Genomic DNA, 10,826 nt, shown 5'->3' on the forward strand with positions numbered 1-10,826 from the left:
CAGTCTTATCAAGGCCCAAGCCAACTCGAAGAAGATGGCTATTCAAAATAAAGTATACTCCTAGTCCTAGACTAGAAGGAATCTTTCGCCTCAAAGCTTTCACTATCAAACGAAAGCAAGCTCACCCAGTGCGCGTTGGACCATTTCAAGAAAAAAAATAATAAATAAAAAACGCTCATGTGAGGCATCAAACGAAGGAATCTCATCACCCCAAAGTTGTTAGAGGGTTAGTGGCAGAAAATAGTTTAAAATGATGGGCAAAGGAGCCTTACTTTAATATATATTCGACAGTAGCAACCTAAAAACTGTGGATAGAGTGGTTTAGATCAAAACCCGAGGAGAATCTTGAGGCGACATAGTGTCATCAACTTGCATTAAGATGAAGCGACTTTATAAAGGACCCATGGCCCGTTCGATGCTTTGAAGATCATAGACTATTTTTTGCGGCTGATGGTCAAGTGGTTTATGTCTAAATGTAGGGACATTTTTGGAATAAAGGAATGCTTTGTTCTTTATTTTTGCGACGATGGAATGTGTTGTTCATGTCTAAATGTAGGAATGCATTCTTGTAGATAAGGGAAGTGGATGCTCTAAGACCTTCCGCAGTGTGTAGCTAAAGTGACACTCATAATATACAGAGAAGGTTTAGGCACCACTCTGCATCTACCGATGCCCACGCTAAAAGAAGTGGGAGCCCCGATGCCATCTACGTTAAAAAATGTTTTTTTACGCTAGAGTCCTGATTGCCACTCACCACGAAACAAAGAACAAGCGGCAGCTTTGCTTTTTTTAATATATCGTGTGGGCCTGCGAGTGATGCTGCATTACTGGCACACTAGCCTTCCCGGAGTGATGCCAAAATCTTGTCCATGGGTCCCGATTACTTTGAGGCATCACTCCATGCTGTGGACGGCCTAAGGTCCACAGTGTGATTGCGGTGATGCCTAGAGAGAACATCATCAGGGCATCACTCCTAACGTTGTGGCACGTGAGGCTCACTTACAGCGATGTCACAGAAATTAAGAGCGGCGCAAGTTCAAGCGTCGTTCCCCAAAAGATAAAGAATCATTTTTTTTCTTGCTCAACTGAACTACCGCTGCCAAAAATCACACGAGATGGACCAACAGCTAGAGAAGTCATTGTGGAGATCGTCCTTAGCCAGCAACGTGTTGGCGCTGGTGTCGTCCAGTAGCCATAGTAGTTGTCGGGGATGAAGGTGGCATTAGATCTGGCCTCGGCCTACGCCTCCTGCTCCGGCGCTCTCCGCCACCAATCCTCCTCCTTCGGTGACTTCCCCCTCGGTGCCCTCCACTGGTCGGAACTTGCCTAAGGGTTGGAAGGTGGTGGGGAATTGTTGGTGGTCCTTAACTCCTATTTCTAACCGCCAATTCTCACATAAAATCTGCACAAATGGTCACCAAACTTAGAAATAGAACTTAAAACTAATCATTTCCACAAGTTTTGGTGATTATTTATTTGCAGGAGGACATGTCAGGATTACATAGGAAAAGAGCCTAAAGTATACAAGAAATGCAACATTGTAGACATCCGACATGAGCCAAAGGGGAGATAGCCCACTTACCAGCAAAATCAGGGCCCGAAGGAATGGAGAACAAGGCCAAATTCCAACCAAACCATCTCAACTTCGCAGAACACCACCATGGGCCAAGTCAAGAAGCCCAAAAGAGCTCGCTCAGCCAAAAAGGGGGCGTTTGGGCTTAGTGGCGGTGCGTTCGCACCCCAATCAGGCCCCTTTCGGCCCCATTTTTGGCAGGTAGCTTCCTACCGATGTTGCAATAACGGCTTATGTAGGTGCCCGGCCAGGTTCAACGTATCTTGATGTCTGTTTGCACTTTCCATGAGGGAATGAGGCATTATTCAAAAGGCCCCCTCCTCTCCACCTATAAAAGGAGGCTCCCCTCTCCTCATTTCAACAACACACAAGATAAGAAAGAGCAAGAGCATCTCCATTCCATGGGCCTAGGCCCTAGCTAGCTCTAGCAACTTAGTAGGGAGAGATGTGAGGGAGAGTTCGGGGAAGAAGTACCGGTCTTGTCAGTAACCTCCCTCGCTTGTACCTCGACGAACACCGGCTTTGTACCTCAATGGGTTTCTTAGTGAGTGTTCGTGGTTCCTTTGGTCATAAAAGTCTCTATACTCATATTTTCTTGTGGGTTCATCGTCCATCCCCATGGTGGATGCTCTAGTAGAGGGCCCTGATAAAGACGGATAACCCTACGCGGACGCTTGAGTAGCAGTCGATAGCATAGACGTGGTGTCTAGGCTAGAGGCTACCTTCATTTGCCTCGTACCCCATGGTTGAGGGTAGGCGGCAGGTGGTGACAGCTCTGTCCATTCGTTGTAATCCCCCACATTTGGGTACGGCGTAGAGCTGGAGGCCGGCATCACCTGGCAGACCAGGTGCGATCCGGTGCCCGAAGTAAGCAAGTATAAGTAGAGTTTATCTATCCTTAGACTTTAAGCCATAGGAATCCTTCTCTACCATTATCAACTATCTTTGTGTTGTCCTTGGACGAATTAGCTAGAAGAAATACCTCTGTTCCATGTGGAAATACGATACCCTGAATACTTCCGGGTGAAAGCTACAACGGTAATTTTGTACGCTTGTGGATTCTTTCTGTAAACGTTAAGAAATACCAACAAGCTTTCTGTCGCCGTTGCCGGGGAACGGTTGCTGTATTTTCTTCAAACCTAGTTCGTCCTCGTATTTGTATCCTTTTTATAAAAAACAAAATAGTTTTCTTTTATCTTTTCTATCATGAAGCCAACTTCAAATTCAAATCTGTCCGCTTCAAAGGGGGAGTGACTTGAGCCAACACTGTTTCAAAACCAACCCATTCATCTGGCTGTGAACTCCACCCCAATTTAAAAGCTATGGTTCAAGCATAACCCTTCTTAGGGCACGATTGTGAAAACCCTTGCCATCACCTGCTAGCATTCGAGGAAATGAGTTCATGCCTGAGCATCTCGGGCATGACACAAGAGACTCTAAAGTGGAACTTGTTTCCTTTCTCTCTCACAAGGAAGGCGAAACAATGGTATACATTTGCTGTAGAAAGTATGAATGGGGACTAGGATGAACTTAAAGACAAGTTTTGTCTTACATTTTTCCCCATGTCCCTTATCGGCTCTCTACCAAGGGCAATCCTCGACTTTGAACAGTGCAAGGAGTCTATAGGTGCAGCCTAGGCCTGATTTTCAATGTTAATACAAGCTGGCCTAGATTTATCTTTACCTGATGGTGTGATTTTGCATCCCTTTTGTTTGGGTCACGACATAGATGCTGACCTATGCCAAGATGTGACCGCGGGAGATCATTTCACGCACAAACCTATGATGGAACAAGTAGAATTCCTTGAAAACTTCATAGACAGACACACTTCTTCCGTCATAAGAACCAAACCCCTCTAGGCGAAAGTCATGTCGAGTGTTGAGGAGTACTCATCGGTCAAGACCAAACACATACCATCGCTAGGTTCGACTCTTGAGCCCTCACTCGAACCACGAACACCGAAGGAAAGAATAATTCATCCTTCGGAGTTCCCTACCAAATTCGAGGATTATGGCAATACCTCGAAGTTATCATGGCACAAAAAGCACATAAAGGAAGTTTCCCCTAGAGTGGAACTATCAAAGGAATGGTTAATGGAAGTGAAACGTTCTTCTGAAGCAATTTAGATTCTTTCACCTTCCACGGCCATGCCTTGTTCGTTAAAGGGAATAAACATATACGCCCTACGCAACCCCACAATCGGAACTAGTATCATGTCAGAATTCCTTGTGGAAGCCCGTTTGGGTAAAATGCCGCTAGTCTCGACAAACAAACTTTTCAATAGTTCCTCGGGACTCATCTTTGAATGTTGTGGGATCGCCAGGGCCATACCAGTCATAATTGACAAAATCGAGGTTCTCATTGACTTCCATATCTATGCCATCCTTGAGTTTGATATTCTCATAGGCTACCCTTTGGAAAATCTTATCCAAGAAAAATCTTCCCATGGGAGCCTTGACGAAAGTGTGGGAAAAACTACTTTTGCGACTCGTACCTCTTGCCCAGTAAATCCAATGGCGAAGCAGCATCTTACCCATGACCCGTTCGAGGAGGTGAAGTTTGTATCTCCGTTCATTTCACCTAAGCTTGCTTATGAAACAGAACGTATACCATCACCCTCACTCAAACCCAAGCCATGTCCCTCTAGCCATCTTGACGTTGTTCTCGATAATGGTTGAGATTCGACGCTGATCTTACACGATATGTTTCTCAAGAACGATAACTTCTATGGCATGGACATGTTGCTTAGTACCCGGTGCTTCCAAGAGGACCATAACCTCCTCCTTATCCTCGTTTGCAAACTTTTCAGGATGATGGTTGTGGATGCTTTTGTTTATGATAAGTTTTGCAAATCCCGTAGCAGCACTGTGGTACTAACCTTATAGCTTGAACATTAATGCTAAATGTTTGATAGTAAAGCTAAGAACTATACCACCATTGATAGCTGCAAGATAAAGTTCCCAAGGTCGAGTTTGTGACCATAAACAAAGCATTACCGGGAGATACCCCGGATTATCACCATAAAAAATATATACATAATAATAATGATTAAAAAACATAACTTTCCTTTTCAATAAAAGCAAGAACATGTTATCAGGAGAGTATGCACCTTCGGATATTCTTGTTTGCTAACCCTTTTAGGTGAAGATCAAGAAAAATAGGGACATACGATGCCTGAAAACATGAGAGCTGCATCAAACTAAAACGCCGTGATGCCCTTTGGAGATGGAACACACTCAAGAGGAGACCCCAACACTACACACTTGGCTTTTACACAAAAGTCCAAGTGTGTGTGGGGGGGGGGGGATGGTGAGAACCTCGCCACATGTTCCATCCACACCAAAGGTCACCTTGGTTAAAAAGAAAAATGACGATGACAGATCTATCTTGCTAAAAAAGAGAGAGAAAAAAGAAAATATGATATATATATGAAAAATAAAAAAAGAGAGAGAAAAAGAAAATGATATATAAAAAAAAGAGAAAGAAAAGGAGCCGTAAGATGGGCGCTCCTATTCTAGACCTTTGCCACTACCACCAAGGCCCATGGTCTATGCACACTATTTGTGTGTGTGGCCTAGGCCTTGTTACTCGCCTAAGAAGGACCATGTGCGATCAAGTCACCGCTGCAGCAGTTTCAAACATCATCCACATATGCTGCCGGTAAAAACACTCAAATATGTAAAGGTAAATAAAATGTTCACTAACTCCCTTATTCATATTTGTCTCCATGAGATCATACACATTCATGCCTCGGTTGTTTATGTCATGTGCTCTGGTTTGGGTGTTCACACGTGGTACATCCATAGGCTTTTTAAATTAAGCATGGTGCTTAGGTTAAAATAGCCTTCTTTAATCAAATTTAAACATGGTGTTTAATTTTGGTTAATGAACTCGAGTAATTATTTTCGTAAACAATAGAGGTAATGCATGATGGAGATAAATCAAGGTTAGAATTACACTACAATTTTACCTTAGCCTTGCTTGAGTATACAAAGTCTGGTGAAAAAATAAAAAATAATAATAAAAAATAAATAAATAAAGATAATAGATTAATATATAATAATAATACTAATAATAAATAATAAAAAATTATATATAATAATAATAATAATGAAAATTAGGCTTCCCGTTGTTCAAACCGGTAGAGCCTTTGTTATTTCCTTTGTTTTTGTTTCTTTATCAAATAAAACAGGTACAAGAATAAGTGTGGGGGAGATCTTCAGGCACAACTAACACACATTTAAAGATCTCCCACCAACACGTTGCACGACCATCAAATGATTCATCATGAAAGAAGGACAAGACAAAAAGTTCCAGAGAGGATTGGCTAAATCTCAGGTCTAGCGAAACCACATCTGAATCCTTCAACTCCCTCCTCTGCAACGATGGTTTGTGCAATTATCCCCACAACTCTCCCAAATTTTGAAATTAAAAATTGAACAAATTCAAAAATGCAATGATGCTTCATCTCTATGCTATCCTTTGATAAAATTTGCATACTTTTTATTCCTCACTAATATTCCTAAACTTGTGGACAACTTATCATAGGGACCCCATGTTATCTAAGTAATTGGAATATGTGATATAGTAGGATGAAACTGAACCTTGCTCTTTTATGCAAAGAACTTGAGATTTATTTTACAAAATCAAAATTCAAATAGCATGCTCCTCAATGATGTTCAAATACCTACCAAAGCCATATCTAGTGTTTAGAGCTTAAAGCCTCCAAAATTATGCTACTTATTCCTGCAGTGAGTTTTGTCAAGTCTTATTGACCCTTGTCGAGAAAGTTATCATGTCCCCAAGATCAAGATCACGTACACCCACATACATAAGCTATTCCTACACTCGGAATACGCTAAAACATGCCTCCATCCATCCAAAATTCTGCTCCTACACTAGGAGTAGACAAAAAAATGTTTATTAGAAAAATACTCCATGTTTCACAAGATATTGATCTCTCTCAATATGTGGTTTAAGAGACATGGGCTATGTAAAAGTATGAAAAAGAAAAAAATATGAACACATGAAGGTCCAAGAAGAAAAATACATAAATATAGGGACACATAAAGGTCCCAAGGTATTGAAAAAAAGATGAGCACATGAAGGCTCATAAAAAGAGAAAAAATTGAAATGATAGCCATGTCTCAAAATGAAAAGCTAGAGAGAGATCACTCATACAAAAGGAGTATAGTATAGATTTATAAATGTTTTATCCACACACTTGCACTTCTTGATCTAAGGGTATGACATCTTTCTCCTTGGATCCAAGCTTTGACTCAACAAAATATGCAGAGTAAGTATGCCATCATATCTTTCCCTACCCAAAGATCCATATAAGCTTTTAGAAGTAGGAAAAGAAAAAAGGCAACACTATGATGTGCCTTGGTGAGGAACCAAACACATATATGAGCGATCTAAGAGAATCATTTGAAGAGCTAAGCTATGTTTACATTTTCAAAAATCAATTGAAAAACCCAAGTTTCTGTATTGATTGATGCAAGGGGATCTGAATCTATGTTGTTCCATTATTCAATTAACCAAGATAATGTGGTAGACACTCCAAAGTTCAGAAGTGCAGGTGAAGCTTGGAATAACATGTATGCAGATGTCATATCAAGGGCGAGCAAAGGGCTAAGTGTGGGGGAGTTGTTGGCGGTCCTCAACTCCTATTTCTAACCGCCAATTCTCACATAAAATCTACACAAATGGTCACCAAACTTAGAAATAGGACTTAAAACTAATCATTTCCACAAGTTTTGGTGATTATTCATTTTGCAGGAGGACATGTCAGGATTACATAGGAAAAGAGTCTAAAGTATACAAGAAATGCAACATTGTAGACATCCGACATGAGCCAAAGGGGAGATAGCCCACTTACAGGCATAATTAGGGCTCGAAGGAATGGAGAACAAGGCCAAATTCCAACCAAACAATCTCAACTTCGCAGAACACCACCATGGGCCAAGTTAAGAAGCCCAAAGGAGCTCGCTCACCAAAAATGGGCGCGTTTGGGCTCAGTGGTGGTGCGGCCACACCACTGGTGCGGCATCACCCCAATCGGCCCCTTTCAGCCCTATTTTTGGCAGGTAGCTTCCCACCGACGTTGTAATAATGGCTATGTAGGTGCCCGACCAGGTTCAACGTATTTTGAGGTCGGTTTGCACTTTCCATGAGGGGATGAGGCATTATTCAAAGAGCCCCCTCCTCTCCACCTATAAAAGGAGGCTCCCCTCTCCTCATTTCAACAACACACAAGATAAGAAAGAGCAAAGCAAGAGCAAGAGCATCTCCACTCCATGGCCTAGGCCCTAGCTAGCTCAAGCAACTTAGTAGGGAGAGATGTGAGGGAGAGTTCAAGGAAGAAGTGACGAGCTTGTCGGTAACCTTCCCCCACTTGTACCTCAACAAACACCGGCTTTGTACCTCAATGGGTATCTTAGTAAGTGTTCGTGGTTCCTTTGGTCATAAAAGTCTTTTGATTAGTTAATCTATACTCATATTTACTTGTGGGTTTGTCATCCATCCCCATGGTGGATGCTCTAGTAGAGGGCCCTAATGAAGATGGATAACCCTACATGGACGCTAGAGTAGTAGTCGATGGCATAGACGTGGTGTCTAGGCTAGAGGCTACCTTCGTTTTCCTCGTAACCCATGGTTGAGGGGTTGGCGGCAAGTGGTGATAGCCCTGTCCGTCCCTTGTGATCCCCCATGTTTGGGTACAGTGTAGAGCTAGAAGGCCGGCATCACCTGGCAGACCAGGTGCGATCCGGTGCCCGAAGTAAGCAAGTATAAGTAGAGTTTATCTATCCTTAGATCCTAAGCCATATGAATCCTTCTCCACCCTTATCAGCTATCCTTGTGTTGTCCTTGGACGAATTGGCTAGAAGAAATACCTTCACTCCCTATGGAAATACGATACACTGAATACTTCTAGGTGAAAGCTACAACAGTAATTCCGTACGCTTACGGATTCTTTCTATAAACGTTTAGAAATACCAATAGGAATCTAGGCGCCATTCGGGTGGGGGACGTCGATTCTGAGGTGTTCACGAGTTCATTTCGGATGATCGCAAGAGCATTTGGTGGCATAGTAAGCCAAAAAGGGCCGAGTCCCCAATCGATTTGTCATAAGAAAAGTTCGAGAGTATTGTTGTGGTGGATACTTTTCCTTTTGATGAGATTGGGCTAGAGGCAGTGAAGATCAAGTCGATCCCTATCGGCTTCCAATGGGCCACCAATGGTGGACCAGAGGAGCGGGAGTCGGAGGTGGGATGAGAGGATTTCAAGTCCAGCCGTCCAGTGATCATGGGCCCTACTCATCAGCGCCCTTGGTTTCAGCCACCCCTCAAGGTGAGGATTGTCCCAGGGATCCTAGGGTAGATGCCCGGGGTTGAGACACGCGTCGTTCATCAGGATGGTGGTGTGCGGGAGGTGAGAGAAGGTGCTATATCCGCTCACCGTTTGTTGCTTACCTCCCCTGATTGCTTGGTTTTGCCCTTTCAACCTCAGATTGGGAGTTCTCCAAACCCTAATCCATCTCCTTCTCCTACGCATCTCAATCCATCCCCTCCAAAATCCAAAGCTAGCCTCACCAAATTTGTTGGCCATCTGTGGAAGGGGTCTCCCACCATGTCTTTTGCATCTGTGGTGGTATCCAAGCCTGCGGACACTGTTCGAGTAACGATGAATCAAGGAGGGGGTCACCGCTTCTATGGGCAAGGGCGTGGTAGTGGCGGGGGAGGATACAACTAGGGTGGTGGTGGAGGAGGTGGTTATGGCTGGGGTGGTGGTAGTGGAGGGCAAGGAAGATGTTAGGGAAGGGGGGATCCAGGAAGGGGGCGGGGTCACAATGTTTAGGATCATCAAGATCAAAATGATGGAGATGCCAAGAAACTATTACAGAAGTGCCCCCGGTGCAAGAGGGTGCTAATGACAAGTGGGAACAAGCTATGGGTAAAGCTGGGGATGTCTAGGAACAAGTGGATGGTGGTGATCATGAGGTTCTACATGGAAAAAGAAGGTACTAAATCTCAAGAAGCTCCTGATGCCCCTCTCAAACCTCCTAATCCTGCTTAGAACAAAGTTGCATGTGAAATATGTGGGTTATTCAACCATCTGACTAAAGATTGTAGAAGGATGATGTGTGAAATCTGTGGCTACAACAACCATACTGCTTATGATTGTAAAAGGTGTGGGCTCTAGAATACTGGTCCTGAGCTATGTGCTGCCCAAGTGGAAGACCAAAGCTTCTTTTTCATAGAGGAATGTATTGGCCCAAGACTAGCTAGAGAAAGAAAACATTGGAGTCATCTCAATTTTGGAAGGTCATGCTACTACCAAGCAAATTGAGCAATAGTTCATGACTATTGCTAGTTCTAGCTCTTGGAAGTGGAATGCCAGGCAGGTTGGGGAGAATAGGTTTATCATGAGATTTCCTACTGCTAAGATGGTGTGGGATTGGAGTCAATTCAAAGGTTTAGCTATGATGTATGCTGATGCTTATATGAAAGTGGAACAAAGGTCCCCTAAGATGGGCACTAAAAGAGTTTTGGAGCAAGCCTGGTTTAGGGTGAAGGATATTCTAGCCAATTAGAGGTCAATCAGGGCGGTGTTATACTTCCACCGCCAGTTGGACTGATAGCGAGGCCTCCTAAGGAAGGAAACCAGCAGTTCAAACTTCTATAACCCATGGGTTAACAATAGATACGACGGTGGTATTTTCTCCATCGCATGAAAAGCCGAGTGTCACGGGGTCGGAACCGCGGTAAGCATGTTGTTCGAGTTGGTGTCAGAGTACAGGTCTCTGGTGGCTCGGGTGGACTCAAGAACATAAGAATCACAGAGAGGACACAATGGTTTATCCTGGTTTGGGCCAATCGATGCCCTACGTCCAGCAGCTGATGATCCTTATACTCAAAAGCACCCAAAATCAAGGGGTTACAACAGGGTTGTAGAGAGAGATTTGGTAGGAGGTTAGCTCGGCGCTAATCCTAGGGTTGCCTCACCGCCAATGGAGCGTTCCCCTCATCAGAGAGGAGGAAGACGACAAGATGCAGTGGAGGAGCTCTCAGTGCCCCTCCATGGGTTGCCTTGCTCTCGATGCTAAGCCAAGGCCAAAGGATGGAATGGAATGTCTTTTGATGAGCTAAGTTGCCTCCTTGTGATCACCCCCCTCCTAGGTCCGACTGTCCGACCTTATCCCTTATATAACGAGATAGGTTAGGTACATGGTGGTTGGGGGAAACTAGTC

This window comes from Miscanthus floridulus, chromosome 3 (genome assembly GCF_019320115.1).
Source record: "Miscanthus floridulus cultivar M001 chromosome 3, ASM1932011v1, whole genome shotgun sequence".
Taxonomy (NCBI): domain Eukaryota; kingdom Viridiplantae; phylum Streptophyta; class Magnoliopsida; order Poales; family Poaceae; genus Miscanthus; species Miscanthus floridulus.